General features: G+C 36.4%; 1 pseudogene; it reads left to right on the forward strand.

Annotated features, from left to right (window-relative positions):
- Positions 1-16,804: 16,804 nt before the first annotated feature.
- On the forward strand, positions 16,805-17,699 carry LOC119504931 (annotated as a pseudogene).
- Positions 17,700-18,832: the final 1,133 nt, after the last annotated feature.

Raw genomic sequence — 18,832 nt, forward strand, 5'->3', positions numbered from 1 at the left:
CTCTCCTTTGCAACAACAGTCTTGCCAAGGGCAAGTCCCAAGATTCAGGGCTCAGCCCATCAAATCACGAGTCCCCTCTGTGAGCACATCAGCAACCATTGAGGTTGGGAAGCCCAGCACCCCTGCATTCTCCACCAGCTCCTCAGGGGGGCTTTGCATATTTTTTCTTTTTTTTTAATTAACTCTTTTTAATTATATCAAAAAAAATTTTTTTAAAGATACATAAAAAAAAAATTTCAAACAAACCATAACAAGGGAATAAGAAAAAGACAACTAACCTAAAATAACTACTTTACTTCCAACATGTTCCTACTCTACCCCAAGAAAATAACCTGATATAGCAACATTTCTGTGAACTTGTTCCTACCATACTCATCAGAAATTAACAAACCATAGTCATTCCTGGGCATTCCCAGAACATTAAATTTACCCATGATAGCTTATCTGTTCTTATTGGGTTATCTTTCCCCCTTCAATAACTGCTCTCTATTGCTAGTTCCCCTACATTCTACATTATAAACCTTTATTTTAGGAGTGTGTTGTTTAACCTCCAGGTGTTTGTGAATTTTCTAAGTCTCTGATGGTTATTGACATCTGATTGTATTCCATTGTGGTCAGAGAATGTGCTTTGAATAATTTCAATTTTTTTTTATTTTATTGAGGCTTGTTTTATGTCCCAGCATATGGTCTATTCTGAAGAAAGTTCTGTGATCACTAGAGAAGAATGTGTATCCTGGCAATTTGGGATGTAATGTTCTATATATGTCTGTTAAATCAAATTCATTTATCAGACTGTATGGATTTTCAATTTCCTTATTGGTCTTCTGTCTGGTTGATCTATCTATAGGAGAGAGCAATGTGTTGAAGTCTCCCACAATTATTGTGGAAACATCCATTGCTTCCTTTAGTTTTGCCATTGTTTGTCTCATGTATTTTGTGGCGCCATGATTGGGTGCATAAACATTTATGATTGTTATTTCTTCTTGTTGAATTGCCCCTTTTATTAGTAAGTAGTGGCCTTCTTTGTCTCTCCTAACATCCTTGCATTTAAAGTCTATTTTACCTGAGATTAATATTGCTACTCCTGCTTTCTTTTGGCTGTAGCTTGCATGAAATATTTTTTCCATCCTTTCACTTTCAAATTCTTTGTGTCCCTGTGTTTAAGATGAGTCACTTGCATCAACATATTGATGGTTCATATTTTTTGATCCATTCTGCGAATCTATATCTTTTAATTGGGGAGTTTAATCCATTTATGTTCAACGTTATTACTGTAAAGGCATTTCTTGAATCAGCCATCCTATCCTTTGGTTTATGTTTGTCAGATATATTTTTTCCCTCTCTCTCATATTGTCCTTTAATGAACCAATATTGAATCTCTTTAGTACTGAACCTTTCTCTGTATCTCTCTCTCCTTTCTTTGTTGCTCTGTTGGTAGGGCTCCCTTTAGTATCTGAAGCAGGGCAGGTCTTTTATTAGCAAAATCTCTCAGCATTTGTTTGTTTGTGAAAAATTTAAGCTCTCCCTCAAATTTGAAGGAGAGTTTTGCTGAATAAAGTATTCTTGGCTGGAAATTTTTCTCTCTCAGGATTTTAAATATGTCATGCCACTGCCTTCTTGCCTCCATGGTGGCCACTGAGTAGTCACTACTCAGTCTTACGTTGTTTCCTTTTTATGTGGTGAATTGCTTTTCTCTTGCTGCTTTCAGAACTTGCTCCTTCTCTTTAGTATTTGACACTCTGATCAGAATATGTCTTGGAGTGGGTTTATTTGGATTTATTCTATTTGGGGTTTGCTGGGCATTTATGCTTTGTGTATTTATATTGTGTAGAAGGTTTGGGAAGTTTTTCCCGAAAATTTCTTTGAATACTCTTTCTAGATCTTTACCCTTCTCTTTCCCTTCTGAGACACCAATGAGTCTTATATTTGGACATTTTATTTTATCTATCATATCCCTGAGGTCCATTTCAATTTTTTCAATTTTTTTCCCCATTCTTTCTTTTGTTCTTTCATTTTCCATTCTGTGGTCCTCGAGGTTGCTGATTCACTGTTCAGCTTTCTCTAGTCTTGTACTATGAGTATCCAGAATCTTTTTAATTTGGTCAATAGTTTCTTTTATTTCCATAAGATCATCTATTTTTTATTTACTCTTGCAATTTCTTCTTTATGCTCTTCTAGGGTCTTCTTCATGTCCTTTATATCCTGTGCTATGCTCTTCTTCATGTTCTTTATATCCTGTGCCATGCTCTCATTGCTTGTCTTTAGTTCTTTGATTAATTGCTCCAAGTACTGTCTGCTCTGATCTTTTGATTTGGGTGTTTGGGTTTGGGTTATCCATATCATCTGGTTTTTTCATATGCTTTAAAATTTCCTGTTTTTGGCCTCTTGGCATTTGCTTTACTTGATAGGGTTCTTTTAGGATATGTAGGATTATTCAAAGACTAATCTCTGATTTGTGAGATCTACAGCTTGGTGGCGTACACTTTCTCTAACTAACCAGCAAATGGTGTCCGTGAGTCACCTATTCCCCTCAAGTCAATTCTCCCCAACTTTGTCTTTGTGGTGTGTGGGGGTCTGATTCTTGTGGGGTCTAATTGGTGCACCAAGTTTGGGTGTGCTATTGGTGCTGTCTGCCTTGAATGTGGGGCGAGTATCTGAGCAGTTAGGGAGGGAGGGCAGCTCTAATAATCAAACCTCCCAGGTGTTCCTGGAGATTTAAGGCTGTTGCAAGAGTCTAAACCTTCATTTCAGTCTCACCACAGATTGTCTCTGCTACTGACTCACAAGTCCTTGGTATTGGTGTAGGGTCCCTGGGATTTCCGAGTGGGTCCCTCTTCCAAGCCATGCCCTTCTAGGGCCTCTGCTGATGGAAGGTTGTGCTACATCACAAGTGCGCGCCATCCCTCAAGGGCTGCGGGGCTGTGTAGGTGTGTTCCCAGCCTGCTGTAAGGATGGCTGTATGGGGCATGTTAATTTCCCTCTTTTCACTCAGCTCTGCCTTCCTAGCTCTGGGACAATTAGCTGTGGGTGTGTGAAAGACTATTGTCCTTGCCCGATATTGTGGCGTGTGTGTGTTGCTGGAAATAGTTCCTGTCACACTGGGTTTTTTGGCGCAGCTCTGTGCTGTGGCGCCAGCACTGGGCAGGAGCATTCCCAGCCCACCGGGAAGATGGCTGCAAGGGGCATGGTTAGTTTCCCGTTTTGGCTTACCTCTGCCTTCCTTGCTCCGAGACAGTTAGCAGTGGGTGTGCAAAAGGCTATCTTCCATACCAGATATTGAGGCATTCACACAGCCCATTCCTGCCACGCTTCACTGTGTGGTTCTTGCTGCCATATCTGTAGCTGCTTTTGGGTTTTTTAAAAAAGACCTAGTCCGCCTCCAAACACCAACCCACGGTTTCCCCACACCACAGTGTAGCTGCCAGATATTCAGCAGGCTTACTCATTTCAGAATGCAGACTCCCAGTTTCACCAAGTGCACAGTCCCTGTGGATTTAGCAGACCTTGTCCAGCTGGTGCATCACTGGAACTGGTGTTCTGGGTCACTTTCTGGCTTTTATCTAGAATTTTTCACAGAGGTGTTTTTTTGCCCTGTCTCTCCTAGCCACCATCTTAGGTTCTCCCACCTGGCTTTCTTGATTTTGGACTTCAAGCCTCAAAACCGTGAGCCAATAAAGTCCCATTGTTTAAGCCTACTCATTATATGGTGCTTGTTTTTAGCAGCTGGGAAACTAAAACAGTTTTTGGTACTGGAAAATGGGATGCTACTATGACAAATACCTAAAAATGTGGAAATGGCATTGGAATTGGGTAATGGGCAGAGGCTGGAAGAATTGTGATGTGCTAGAGAGAAAAAGCCTAGATTGCTTTGAAGAGATTGTCCCTAGATACATGGACATTAAAGGTATCTCCGATTAGGACTTAGAAGGAAACAAGAAACTGGCAAACTGTTTTCCAAAGTGATTATACCATTTTACATTCGTGCCATCTTGTATGGTCAATCTTTTTAATTTTAGCTATTCTAGTGAGTGTATAGTGGTATCATTATGGTTTTAATTTGCATTTCCATAATGACTAATGATTTTGAGCATTTTAAAATTTGCTTATTTGTGATCTGTATGTCTTCTTTCGTGATGTTCCTGTTGAAAAATGTTGCCAGTTTTTAAAATTGGGTTATTTGTTTTCTAATTATTGAGTTTTGAGATTATTTTATGTATTCTGGATATAAGTCTTTTATCAGATATCTGCTCTGCAAACATTTTCTACCTGTTTTTGACTTGTCTTTTAATTTTCTTACTATTGCCTTTTTTTTTTTAAATGAGCGTATTTTTTTAAATTTAATTTTGAAATAATTTCAAACTTACAGGACAGTTGCAAAAATAATACAAAACCTATACAGAGAACATCAATATACCCACCCCCAAAATCCCCAGATCCACAAATTTTAACATTTTGTCACATTTGCCGTATCCATCAATCCATCTCTCATCTCTCTGTTGATTTTCTGAACATTTGAGAGCAGGTTGTATATATAATGCTCCTTGAACACATAATACATCCATATACATTTCCTTAGAAAAAGGAGATTCACATATGTAACCACCTTAAGTGCAATTATTAAGTTCAAGAAATTTAACATTGATATAAAGCTTATAGTCTAAATTTGAATTATTCACATTCTCCAATAATGGCCTTTTGACCCTTTTCTCCTCCATTGTTAGATCCCATCTGGGATCATGTATTGCATTTAATTGTCATTGTCTCTTTAGTTGCTTTATATATATATAGTATACAACATAAACTTTCCCATCTCAACTCCCAAGCAAAACTTTGTTTGATTAAACACATTCACAATGTTGTGCTACACTCGCCACCATCCATTACCAGAACATCAACTCAAACAGAAACCCTACATCTGTGAAGCAATAACTCTCCATTCTCCTTCCTCCTAGCCCCATGGTAACCTCTAATCTATTTTCTATCTCTATGAATTTGCTTATTCAAGTTTCTCCTATAAGTGGAATCCTACAATAGTTGTCTTTTTTGTATCTGGCTTATTTCACTCAGCATCCATATTGTAGCATGTCTTTCCTTTTTATGGCTGAATAGTATCCATAGCATGTGTATACCATATTGTTTATCCATTCATTTATGAACACTTGGGTTGTTTTATTTTCTAAATAATGCTATGAATACTGGAATATAAGTATCTGTTTGAGTCTCTGCTTCCAGTTCTACCTAGAAATGGGATTGTTGGGTCATATGGTAGTTTTATGTTTAACTCTCTGAGGAGCTGACAAACTGTTTTTCCACGGCAGCTGCACCGTTTTACATTCCCACCAACAGTGCACAAGTATTCCTATTTCTCCACATCCTTGCCCAAGCTTATTATTTGTATTTTTTAAGCAATAAAAACTTAATAGAGTCTATTTATAGAGATGAAGACAGGGTTAAGGGATCCAAAAATGTACAGTAGGGCACCCAGAGCCTGGCAACACAAGAGTTATTATCTCTTGAAAGGACAAAGGGAGGGGAATGATTTTATAAGAGCTGAGAGAAAACTGGAGTCATAGAAGAGGGTCTTCCAACAGGACAATGAAGCCGTTTTGTTTTTTAACAGCCATTCTAGTGGATATGAAATTGTTTCACTGTGGCTTTGATGTGTATTTCCCTAATGCCTAAGGATGTTGAGCATTCTTATCATTGTCTTGTGAAGAACAGTTTTTAATTTTGAAATCCAACTGAACAATTTGTTTTATGGATTGTGCTTGGTGGTTTATCTAAGAAACCTGTGCCTAATCCAAATTCACAAAGATTTTCCTCTTTTTTTTTCTAGAAGTTTTAGAGTCAGAGTCTTATATTTAGGCCTATGACCCATTTTTGGCAAATTTTTCATATGCTGCAAGGTATGGATAAAAGTTCTTTTTTTTTTTTTTTTGCATATAGATATCCAATTTTTCCACTAAATGGCCTTGGCAACTTTGTTGAAAATCAGTTGTTCATACTTGTGTCTGTCAATTTCTTGACTCTCCATTCTGTTCTACTGATCTATTTATCTCTCTGCCAATACCTCACTGTCTTGATTACTTTAGGTTTCTAATAATTCTGGAAATCTGGTAGTGATAGCCCTCCAATTCTTTTTCAAAGTTGTTTTGACTACTTTAGGTCCTTTGAACTTCCATATGAATTTTAGAATCAGCTTGTCAATTTCTACATAAATGCCAGTTGGAATTTAGATTGTTATTCCTTTGAATCTAAAGATCAATTTGGGAGAACTGACATCTTAACAATATTGAGTCTTCCAACCCATGAATCAGGTGTATCTCTCTGTTTATTTAAGTCTTCTTTAATTTCTCTCAGCAATGTTTTGTAGTTTTCAATGTATAAATCTTTCACATCTTTTGTCAGATTTATTCATAAAGTTTTCATATTTTTGGTGTTGTAAATTATATTGTTTTTATTCCAATATCTGATTGTTCATTGCTAGCATATAGAAATACAATTTATTCCTGTGTATTGCTCTTGTATCCTACAAACTCACTAAATTCACTCAGTGGTTCTAATAGGGTTTTTATAGATTTCATTACATTTTCTATGTAAATGATCATATGACTTGAGAAAACAGGCACTTTTAACTTCCTTTTCGATATGAATGCTTCTATTTCTTTTTCTTACCTTTTCTCACTGACTGGAGACTTCAGTTGTCTTGTTTCTTATCTTTGGAAAGCCCTCAGCCTTTTACTATTAAGTTGACGCTAACTGTAAGATTTTAAATGCTCTTTATCAGGTTGAGGAATTTTCCTTCTTTTCCTATTTCTAAGAGTTTTTATCAGGAGTGGAGTGGATGTTGGATTTTTGCAAATGCTTCTCTACATCTATTGAGATAATCATATGTTATTTATATATTTATGTTTAATATATAGATTTTTTAGTTTGTTAATATGAATTATATTGATGGATTTTCAAATAAAACAACTTTCCATTCTTGGGACAAACATCACTTGCTAATGATATATTATCCTTTTAATATATTACGGATTCAGTATGCTAAAATTTTGTTTAAAATTTTTACCATTTGTGTTTATGACATAGTTATATTGGTCTGTAATTTCCTTGTAGTATCTTTGCCAGTTGTTGTATAAGGGTAACAGCATGAGTTGGAAAGTTTTTCAATTTCCAGAATAGTATGTGTAGAATTAGTAAATGTTTAGTAGAATTCACCAGTGAGGCCATGTGGGCTTGAAGTTTTCTTTGTGGGAAAGTTTAAACTACAAATTCAATTTCTGTAATAGGTATAATAAGGCTCTTCAGGTTATACATATATAGTGTGTGTGTGTGTGTGTGTATGTGTGTATGTATGCTTTGGTAATTTGTACCCTTCAAGAAATTTGTCCACTTCATTGTTGAATTTATTGACATAAAGTTGCTCACAATGTTTCCTCATAATCATTTTAATATTTAAAGAATCTATAGTGATGTCACTTTTCTCATTCCTGATATTGGTAATTGGTGTATTCTCTAATTTTTTCCTAATCAATCTGACTGGCTTTTGGTTTCATTGATTTTATCTATTGGTTTTGTTTTCAATTTCATTTATTTCTACTCTGAGCTTTACTCTTTTCCTTCCTCTGTTTGCCTTGGGTTTAATTTTCTCTTATTTCTCTAGCTTCTTGAGGTAGAAGCTAGGTCACTGGTTTGGGATTCATCTTGTTTCCTAACATAGTTGTTTACTGCTATAAATTTCCCCCTAAGTATTCCTTTATAAGCATTCCAAACATTTCAATACACTGTGTTTTCATTTTCATTCAGTTCCAAATTTCTAATTTCCCTTTTGGTTTGTTTTTTGACTTGTGGGTAATTCAGGAGTGTTTTATTCCATTTCCATATGTATTTAGGGATTTTCCATAGATCTTTTTGTTATTAATTTCTAATTTAATTCCATTCTGTTTAAGGAACATATTTTGTATTACTTGAACTTTTAAAATTTATTGAGACTTGTTTTATATGCTCAGAATATGTTCAATTTCAGTAAATGTTTCAGATGCACTTGGAAAAAATGTGCCTTTTGTTGTTGTTAGAGGAAATGTTCTATAAGTGTCAATAAGATCCAATTGATAGGATTTTTCAAGTCTTCTAAATCTTTACTAATTTTCTGTTTACATGTTCTATCAATTATTGAGAGAGGAGTATTTAACTCTTTCAGTTCGTGGTTTTGTCTATTTCTTCTTTGAAGTTCTATGAGATTTTGCTTTATGATTTAAAGTTCTGTTATTGGGTGTGTAAATGTTTAGGATTGTTATGTCCAGTTGAATTGATCCCTTGATTGTTATTTGTCTCATGTGTTCTTTGTTCCCTTCTTTTCTTTTCTTTCTTTTTTTTTTTTTTTTTTTGGATTGTTTTGGACTAATTGAATATTCTTAGTGAATCCATTTTATCTCCTTTGTCTTATTAGCTATAATTATTTTATTTAGTGATGGCTTTAGGGCTTATAATTTACATCTGTAACTCTTCACCATCTACCTTCAAGTAACATTATACTACTTCATGTACAGTAAGTATTAGAACCTCTCAATACTTCATTTCTCACTTACCAACATTTATGCTATTGTCCTACATTTTATTTTTACATGTTATAAAATCAAAACTACATTGTTATTATTTTTGTTTAAATAGCCAATATTTTAAATAGTCTTGTGCTTGGGGTTCACTAGTCTTTTTGAACATGTGGGTTTTTAGTTTTCATAAAGTGTGGAAAATTTTAGCCATTATTTCTTCCCCACCTTCCTTTTGGTACTGCAATTCCTTAGTATTAGACCACTTGAAGTTTACCCACAGACCTCTGAGCTCCACACTTATTATTTTCCATTTTTAAATTAGCATCTACCCTAGTGGGTATGATATGGTATCTCATTGTGGTTTTGATTTGCATTTGCCTAATGGCTAATGATGTTGAGCATGTTTTCATGTATTTCATGACCATTCATATATCTTCTTTGGAGAAATGTCTTTTCAAGTCCTTTGCCCTTTTTATCTAATAGTAATAAGATATACTTTACTTTATTGAGACAGAGGGCTGTAAAAATAATTATTGCTAAAGTAGATCTCAGACAAACAGGTGTTTTTTTTTGTTTGTTTTTTCATTTTTATTGAGATTGTTCAGATACCATACAATTATCCAAAGATCCAAAGTGTACAATCGCTTGCCCCTGGATCTATCACACTTAATTTTTGTTCAATTTTTAGAAACTTTTCATTGCTCCAGACAAGAAATAAAGTGGAAGATGAAAAAAGAAAAAAAGAAAAGGAAACTCTGATCCTCCCCTATCCCTAACCAACCCCCCTCAATTGTTGACTCGTAGTATTGATATAGTACATTTGTTACTGTTTATGAAAAAATATAGTACATTTGTTACTGTTTATGAAAAAACTATATACTACTAACTGTAGTATATAGTTTGCAATAGGTATATAGTTCTTCCCTATATGCTCCTCTATTATTAACTTCTAATTGTATTGTTATACATTTGTTCTGGTTCATGGAAGTGATTTCTAGTATTTGTACAGTTGATCATGGACATTGCCCACCATAGGATTCAGTTTTATACATTCCCCTCTCTTGACCTCCAACTTTCCTTCTGGTGACATATATGACTCTGAGCTTCCCAGAACATTAAGTTTACCCTCCATAACTTATCTGTTCTGTTCTTACTAGATTATCGTTCCCCCTTCACTATTTGCTGTCTATCCCTAGGTCCCCTACATTCTACAATATAAAACATTTATTTTACATTTTTCACAGAGTCCACATCAGTGGTAACATACAATATCTCTCTTTTTGTGCCTGGCTTATTTTGCTCAGCATTACGTCTTCAGGATAATTCCATGTTGTCATATGTTTCACGACCTCGTTCCTTCTTACTGCCGCGTAGGATTCCATCATATTTATATACCACATTTTGTTTATCCCCTCATCTTTTGAAGGACATTTGGGTTGTTTTCATCTCTTAGCAATTGTGAATAATGCTGCTATGACAATCGTTTTGCAAATATCTGTTTGTGTCACTGCTTTTGGATCTTCTGGGTATATACCGAGAACTGAAATTGCTAGATTGAAGGGTAGCTCTATATCTAATTTTCTAAGGAACCAACAGACTGTCTTCCATCGTGGCTGTCCCATTATACAGTCCCACCTACAATAAAGAAGAGTTCCAATTTCTCTACATCCTCTTCAGCATTTGTAGTTTCCTGTTTAATGGCAGCCAATCTAATTGGTGTAAGATGATATCTCATTGTGGTCTTGATTTGCATCTCCCTAATAGCTAGTGAAACTGAACATTTTTTCCATGTGTTTTTTAGCCATTCGTATTTCCTCTTCAGAGAAATGTCTTTTCATACCTTTTGCCCACTTTAAAATTGGGCTGTTTGTACTATCGTCATTGAGTTGTAGGATTTCTTTATATGTAAGATATCAGTCTTTTGCCAGATATATGGTTTCCAAATATTTTTTTCCCATTGAGTTAGCTGCCTCTTCACTTTTTTGACAAATTCCTTTGAGGTACAGAGCTTTTAAGTTTGAGGAGTTCCCATTTATCTATTTTTTCTTTTGTTGCTTGTGCTTTGTGTGTAAGGTCTAAGAAGTGACCTCCTAATAAAGGTCTTGAAGATGTTTCCCTACATTATCTTCTAGCAGTTTTATGGTACAGTCTCTTATATTGAGATCTTTAATCATTCTGAGTTAATTTTTGTGTAGGGTGTGAGGTAGGGGTCCTCTTTCATTCTTTTGGATATGGATATCCAGCTCTCCCAGCCCCATTTGTTCAATAGACTGTTATGTCCCAGTTCAGTGGTTTATGAAATATCAGTTGATCATAGATCTGGGGGTCTGTTTCTGAATTCTCAATTTGATTCCATTGATCAATATGTCTAGCTTTGTTCCAGTACCATGCTGTTTTGACTACTGTGGCTTTCTAGTAGACTTCAAAGTCAGGGAGTGTAAGTCCTCCAGAATGTTTTTAGCAATTTGAGGCATCTTTCCCTTCCTAATAAATTTGATAACTAGTTTTTCCAAGTCTGCAAAGTAGGTTGTTGGAATTTTGACAGGAATTGCATTGAATCTGTAGATCAGTTTGGGTAGAATTGACATCTTAATGACATTTAGCCTTCCTATCCATGAACATGGAATATTTTTCCATCTTTTAAGGTAGCCTTCTTTTCTTTTAGTAAATTTATGTAGTTTTCTATATATAGGTCTTTTACATCCTTGGTTAAGTTTATTCCTAGGTACTTGATTTTTTTAGTTGCTAGTGAGAATGGAATCTTTTCCTCAATTGAGTGTCTCTTCAGTTAGGTCATTTCTAGTGTATAGGAACATTACTGACTTATGTACATTAATCTTGATTATTTTTTTTTTTGACAATTCAAAGATCATTTTTATTTGGCAGCAGCATAAAATTACATAGCATACACAATCACATGGAAGAAAAGCAACTGAGTTCTATTCTAATATTGTCACTGAACAAGTGAAGAACAGAGAAAAGAAATATGAAGTGACTAATCAAAATCCCAAGGCTGCTGGCAAAACCATCACAGAAATCTTGGTCTCCTGTTGCCTCTCCGTAATTCTTTTGCATAACTCTCCACTCATCACTGATAGCCAGCCCTCACCCAGAAGGGAAGCTTCCTATCACTGCTATTAATGCATAAATAATTCTGGTTACTGTTGTTAACTCAACAGTGATGAAACAACACTCATTATTAAATGTAATTTAAACACTAAAAAATAAAATTCATGGAATGTATGGACTGTTTGCATAGGACCTGTTTTCATTTGTATTTAATTGTATTATTTGTGAGTAACTATAGTTAAAAATGTAGGTATGTGGTTAACAAGTACCACCAGTTCTGTTGTGAGAATCAATATTACTTAATAAAAAGTTAGTAGTACATATTTTATCCTGCAAACATCCAAAGACAAAAAGCTACTATTTTGTGCAATATTTCCAGAAGGTAAAGTAAATAATCAACAAAAAACTTAAAGCAAAAGATGATCTTATGTTTGTGCTTCTGGGATTTTGTTTGATGGTTTTTATTTGTTTTGTGTGTAGGTGGGTGGGTGAGGAGAATTGTTTATTTTATTTTTATGCCCACCTGCCATTCCCTGTGGCAACCTCACTTGGGAGATCAGCCTATGAAACTACTACACAATGCTGTGGAAAATGATTTTACTCCTCAGTTATTCCAAGTATTTCTCTTATGATTAAATTTCAAAATCCCCATTTTGAGAATGACCCAAGGTAATAAAGACGAGGCAGACAAAAATTGATTGTGGTGATGCACGCATAACTATATGATGATACTGTGGACCATTGATTTTCTTTTTAAGTCTATGAAAAGATGCTTTAATCACATAATAAAAGAAATTAAATTAGTGAAATTAAATCAGTGAAATGCCATATTTCACCTATCATATTGGCTGTAAACAAAAAGTTATAATACCCTGTTGGTCATTATGTAGGGAAATACACTGTAAAAGCAATGCTGGCCAGTTTGTAAATTGTTGTAAACTCTTTGGAAAAGAATTTGACAAAATCTACCAAAATTACAAAAGTGCTTTTGTGTACATACAAGATTATTCATTTAAATGTATTTTTATAATAGCAAAGTGTTGAAAACAAAATAAAAGGTTAAATACTACACAGCCATAAAATGAATGAGTAAACTCCTTATATATTAATACCTAAGTTCTCTTATAGCTTATTTCTTTTTTAATAATTCAATTTTATTGAGATATATTCACATACCATACAGACATAGAAAGCGTACAATCAGTTGTTCACAGTACCATCATATAGTTGTGCATCCATCACCAAAGTTAATTCTTGAATATTTTCATTACCACACACACAAAAGTAATAAGAATAAAGATTAAAGTGAAAAAGAACAATTAAAGTAAAAAAGATCACTGAGTGCTTTTTTTTTTTTTTTTTTTTTGGCCCCCATTTTTCTAATCCTCTATCCATACACTGGACAAAGGGAAGTGTGATCCACATGGCTTTCCCAATCACGTTGTTACCCCTCATAAGCTACATTTTTATACAATTGTCTTCAAGATTCAAAGGTTCTGGATTGTAATTTGATAGTTTCAGGTATTAACTGCTAGCTATTCTAAGTCATTAGAACCTAAAAAGGGTTGTCTATATTGTACATAAGAGTGCCCACCAGAGTTACCTCTTGGCTCCTTTTGGAATCTCCCTGCAACTGAAACTCATTTCCTCTCATTTCACATCCCCCTTTTGATCAAGAAGATGTTCTCCATCCCACGATGCTGGGTCCAGATTCCTCCCTGGTAGTCATATTCCATATTTCCAGGGGTATTTACACCCCTGGGTGTCAGATCCCACATAGGGAGGAGGGCAGTGATTTCATCTGCCAAGTAGGCTTAGCTAGAGAGGGCCACAGCTGAGCAACAAAGAGGCATTCAGGAGGAGACACTCAGGCACAATTCTAAGGAGGTCTAGCCTCTCCTTTGCAGTAACAGTCTTCCCAAGGGCAAGTCCCATGATTGAGTGCTCAGCCCATCAAACCACCGGTCCCCAATGTCTGTAAGCACATCAGCAACCATCGAGGTGGGGAAGCCCAACACCCCTGCATTCTCCCCCTGCAATGTTCACATTAGTGCATTAATCTTGTATCCTACTACTTTGCAAAATTTTCTATTAGCTCAAGTAGCTGTGTTGTCAATTTCTCAGGATTTTCCAAATATAAGATCATATCATCTGAAAATAATGACGGTTTTACTTTTTCCTTTCCATTTGGATGCCTTTATTTCTATGTCTTGCTGGATTGCTCTGGCTAGCACTTCCAGCACAATGTTGAATTACCCTGGTGACAGCAGGCATCATTGTCAATTTGCTGATCTTAGAGGGAAGGCTTTCAGTCTCTTGCCATTGAGTACTATGCTGGCTGTGGGTTTTTCATATATGTCTTTTATCATTTTGAGGAAGTTTCCTTCAATTCCTACCTTTTGAAGTGTTTTTATCAAAAAAGCCTGCTGTATTTTGTCAAATGATTTTTCAGCATCTATTGAGATGATCATTTGATTCTTCTCTTTTGAATTGTTAATGTGTTGTATTACATTGATTGGTTTTCTTATGTTGAACCATCCTTGCCTGCCTGGAATGAACCCCAGTTGGTCATGGGATAGGATTTTTCAATGGGCCTTTGGATTTGATTTGCAAGTATTTTGTGGAGAATTTTTGCATCTATATTCATTAGGGAGATTGGCCTGTAGTTTTCCTTTTTTGTAGCATCTTTACCTGGTTTTGGTATTAAAGTAACATTAGCTTCATAGAATGAGTTAAGTAGTGTTCCATTTCCTTCAATGTTTTGAAAGAGTGTAAGTAAGATTGGTGTCAGTTCTTTTTGGGAAGTTTGGTGGAATCCCCTTAGGAAGCCCTCTGGCCCTGGGCATTTATTTATGGGAATTTTTTTTTTTAATTCAATTTTTTCCCTGATGGTATTTTTTAAATTTTTATTTATTTTTATCTTTAAATTCATTTTTATTGAGATATGTTCACATACCATGCATACAGTCATACAAAGTGTAGAATCAGTTGTTCATGGTACCATTATATAGTTGTGCATTCATCACCAAATTAATTTTTGACATTTTCATTATCACACACACAAAACTAATAAGAATAAAAATTAAAGTGAAAAAGAACAATTCAAGTAAAAAAGAACACTGGGTGCCTTTTTTTTTTTTTTTTTTTTTGGCCCCATTTTTCTACCCATCCATCCATACACTGGACAAAGGGGAGTGTGGTCCATATGGCTTTCCCAATCACATTGTCACCCCCGCATTACATTTTTATACAATCGTCTTCAAGATTCAAGGATTCTGGGTTGTAGTTGGATAGTTTCAGGTATTTACTGCTAGCTATTCCAATTCATTAGAACCTAAAAAGTTTGTCTATACTGTGCATAAGAGTGCCCACCAGAGTGACCTCTTGGCTCCTTTTGGAATCTCTCTGCCACTGAAGCTTATTTCATTTCCTTTCACATCCCCCTTTCAGTCAAGAAGATGTTCTCCATCCCACGATGCTGGATCTAGATTCCTCCCTGGGAGTCACATTCTAAGTTGCCAGGGAGATTTACCCCCCTGGATGTCAGATCCCATGTAGTGGGGAGGTCAGTGATTTCACTTGCCAAGTTGGCTTAGCTAGAGAGAGAGGGCCGCATCTGAGCAACAAGGAGGCATTCAAGAGGAGACTCTTAGGCACAATTATAGGTAGGCCTAGCATCTCCTTTGCAGCAACAGTCTCCCCAAGGGCAAGTCCCATGGTAGAGGGCTCAGCCATCAAACCACCAGTCCCCATGTCTGTGAGCACATCAGCAACCATCGAGATGGGGAAGCCCAACATCCCTGCATTCTCCACCAGCTCCTCAGGAGTGCTGTCCATACTTTTTTTTCATTTTTTTAAATTAACTCTTTTTAAAATTAACTATTAATATATCAAAAAAAACCCACACAAAATCATACAATAAAAAAAACAGGTTGGAAGTAAAGCAGTTATCTTAGGTTAGTTGTCTTTTTCTTACTCCCTTGTTATGGTCTCTTTGAAATGTTCTTTTATTGTATGTTTTTTGTTTGTTTTTTAATTTTTTTTTCATACAGTTGATTTAAAAAAGAAAAAAAAGTTAAAGGGAAAAAAAAAAACAAGGAAAAAAAATATGTAGTGCCCCCTTGAGGAGCCTGTGGAGAATGCAGGGGTATTGGCCTACCCCACCTCGGTGGTTGCTAATATGACCACAGACACAGGGGACTGGTGGTTTGATGGGCTGAGCCCTCTACCATAGGTTTTACCCTTGGGAAGACGGTTCCTGCAAAGGAGAGGCTAGGCCTCCCTATAATTATGCCTAAGAGCCTCCTCCCGAATGCCTCTTTGTTGCTCAGATGTGGCCCTCTCTCTCTAGCTTAGCCAACTTGAAAGGTGAAATCACTGCCCTCCCCGCTACATGGGATCAGACACCCAGGGGAGTGAATCTCCCTGGCAACGTGGAATATGACTCCCGGGGAGGAATGTAGACCTGGCATCGTGGGACGGAGAACATCTTCTTGACCAAAAGGGGGATGTGAAAGGAAATGAAATAAGCTTCAGTGGCAGAGAGATTCCAAAAGGAGCCGAGAGGTCGCTCTGGTGGGCACTCTTACGCACACTTTAGACAACCCTTTTTAGGTTCTAAAGAATTGGGGTAGCTGGTGGTGGATACCTGAACTATCAAACTACAACCCAGAACCCATGAATCTCGAAGACGATTGTATAAAAATGTAGCTTATGAGGGGTGACAATGGGATTGGGAAAGCCATAAGGACCACTCCCCTTTGTCTAGTTTATGGATGGATGAGTAGAAAAATAGGGGAAGGAAACAAACAAACAGACAAAGGCACCCAGTGTTCTTTTTTACTTCAATTGCTCTTTTTCACTTTAATTATTATTCTTGTTATTTTTGTGTGTGTGCTAATGAAGGTGTCAGGGATTGATTTAGGTGATGAATGTTCAACTATGTAATGGTACTGTAAACAATCGAATGTACGATTTGTTTTGTATGATTGCGTGGTATGTGAATATATCTCAATAAAATGAAGATTAAAAAAAAAAAAAAAACTAGAGCTGCCACCGCTGCCGCCCGAGAGGAACTGGGGGAGGACGGTGGCCCGCGAGGCGAGTCGCAGACAACGCGGCGGCGATGTCCGCGAGCCAGGCGAGTCCCGCGGCGGTAGCTGCGGGGCCTCGCGCGCGGCAGGGCGACCTGGACTTCAGCTTCCCTCCGGTTCCTTGGAAGTGGGCGGGCGGCAAGTGCGGGAGCAGCAGCAGCCGAGGCGGAGGCTCTGGCTCGTCTCTCTCCTCCCCCTCAGCCTGAGCCGGGGGAGGCCAGGCGGCACGGGTAGCTGGAGGGGGGTCCGCTGCCCAAGAATGGGAATTCTCTTCACCAGGATATGGAGACTGTTCAATCACCAGGATTAATCACTTCTGTGAGTTGCCTCCTCTGCAGCCAGTCTACTCTGGGATAGTGTCAAGATTGGATTTCTGTACCTGGGAGACTAAGGGCCGCAGAGTAGGTGAATCCACCAGAGGACTGTCACCTGCTGAGGCCTCTTGGTGATCATTCACCTGACCTTCCTACATGACCATTAACCTTTCCACTTTAAAGCACAAAGTTATTGTTGGGCTGGATAATGCAGGGAAAACTACCATCCTTTACCAATTTTCTATGAATGAAGTTGTACATACATCCCCTACAATAGGAAGTAATGTAGAAGAGATAGTCATTAATAATACATGTTTCCTAATGTGGGATATTGGTGGTCAAGAATCTCTTCGTTCTTCCTGGAACACTTACTATACTAACACTGAGTTTGTAATAGTTGTTGTGGACAGTACAGACAAAGGATTTCTGTAACTAAAGAAGAGCTGTATAAAATGTTAGCGCATGAGGACCTAAGAAAAGCTGGATTGCTGATTTTTGCTAATAAACAAGATGTTAAAGAATGTATGACTGTAGCAGAAATCTCCCAGTTTTTGAAACTAACTTCTATTAAAGATCACCAGTGGCATATCCAGGCATGCTGTGCTCTTACAGGCGAGGGACTGTGCCAAGGACTTGAATGGATGATGTCACGACTTAAGATTAGATGATTTCTGCTGACCTCTTCGCATAGACTGTGTAAACGAAGTGCTGGACTTTTCCTGAAAGCTGCAAAAATTAATGGTTTAGATATATTTATAATAAACTGATTTAAACTTTTTCTATAAGAAGAAAAATTAAGACCACTTATTTGAAAACAAAGATGAAGTCTCACCTTCCAATTGGCTTTCTCATTAGTTCCTTCCAAAGTTAAATCTTAAAGCTGTGACTGACATTTTTCTCATAATGAAAATGACCCCTCTCAGGACATTGTGTAGCCTGTGGTAAGTATAAAAGAAGGAAGACATTTAAGACCTTTATTGTCAGTATAAACCTCCCTAGTTGAATGTTGTTCTCTTCTTGTTCTAATAAGTCACAGTACAAATCAACACATATATTCAGTTCCCAATATTTTAATGTGTAGTGTTACCTATGAAAAGTATTTTGCATTATGTTGTGTATGTATTGTGTATATACCTCAAGTTTGAGTTAATGGCTTTGATTTATGTTCTCAAAAAAAGTGAGTAACACGAAAATTAATTTATCCTTAGTTGTAACCATATGTGATGAGTACTGGCATTGGTGTTAAGTGCCATTTTGTACTTTCACCCTTAGGTTCTCTGTATTGTAATAACCAACCTCCAAATCATTGAACTGCTCTTAAAACAAAAAAGAAAGGAAGAAAGAAAAAAGGAAAAAAACTTGATGTTGAGTACATATTTTTTTGTTGATCAAATCACACGGAAACATATACTGAAACTGAATGGAACTTATATCAAATTCTTGGCTTAAGTATTTCTAATGGGCAGAATTACATGGCGAATAATTATCAGATCATTCCGTGTATAGGTCCGTATGCCATCTATATTAATGAATAAATTGTTGATCCACTAATCAGTCATTACTTGTGATTAAAATTATCAAGTAATTTTTTTCAACATTAATTGAAAATGTTTTGTGAAACATGTCTATCCAGAGAAGTAATAGAATATTTTTTGGTATTAACTTATATGTTGAGCATTTAAAGTAAATTTCAGATGAAAAGTGAGGCATATTTTCTAAGCAACAACAATAATTTCATATTTCTAATTTTAGGAATTGGAATAGTTTGACATATTTTATTTCTTTTAGTTGTCTTGTATCA

The sequence above is a fragment of the Choloepus didactylus genome, chromosome 10 (genome assembly GCF_015220235.1).
Source record: "Choloepus didactylus isolate mChoDid1 chromosome 10, mChoDid1.pri, whole genome shotgun sequence".
NCBI classification, from domain to species: domain Eukaryota; kingdom Metazoa; phylum Chordata; class Mammalia; order Pilosa; family Megalonychidae; genus Choloepus; species Choloepus didactylus.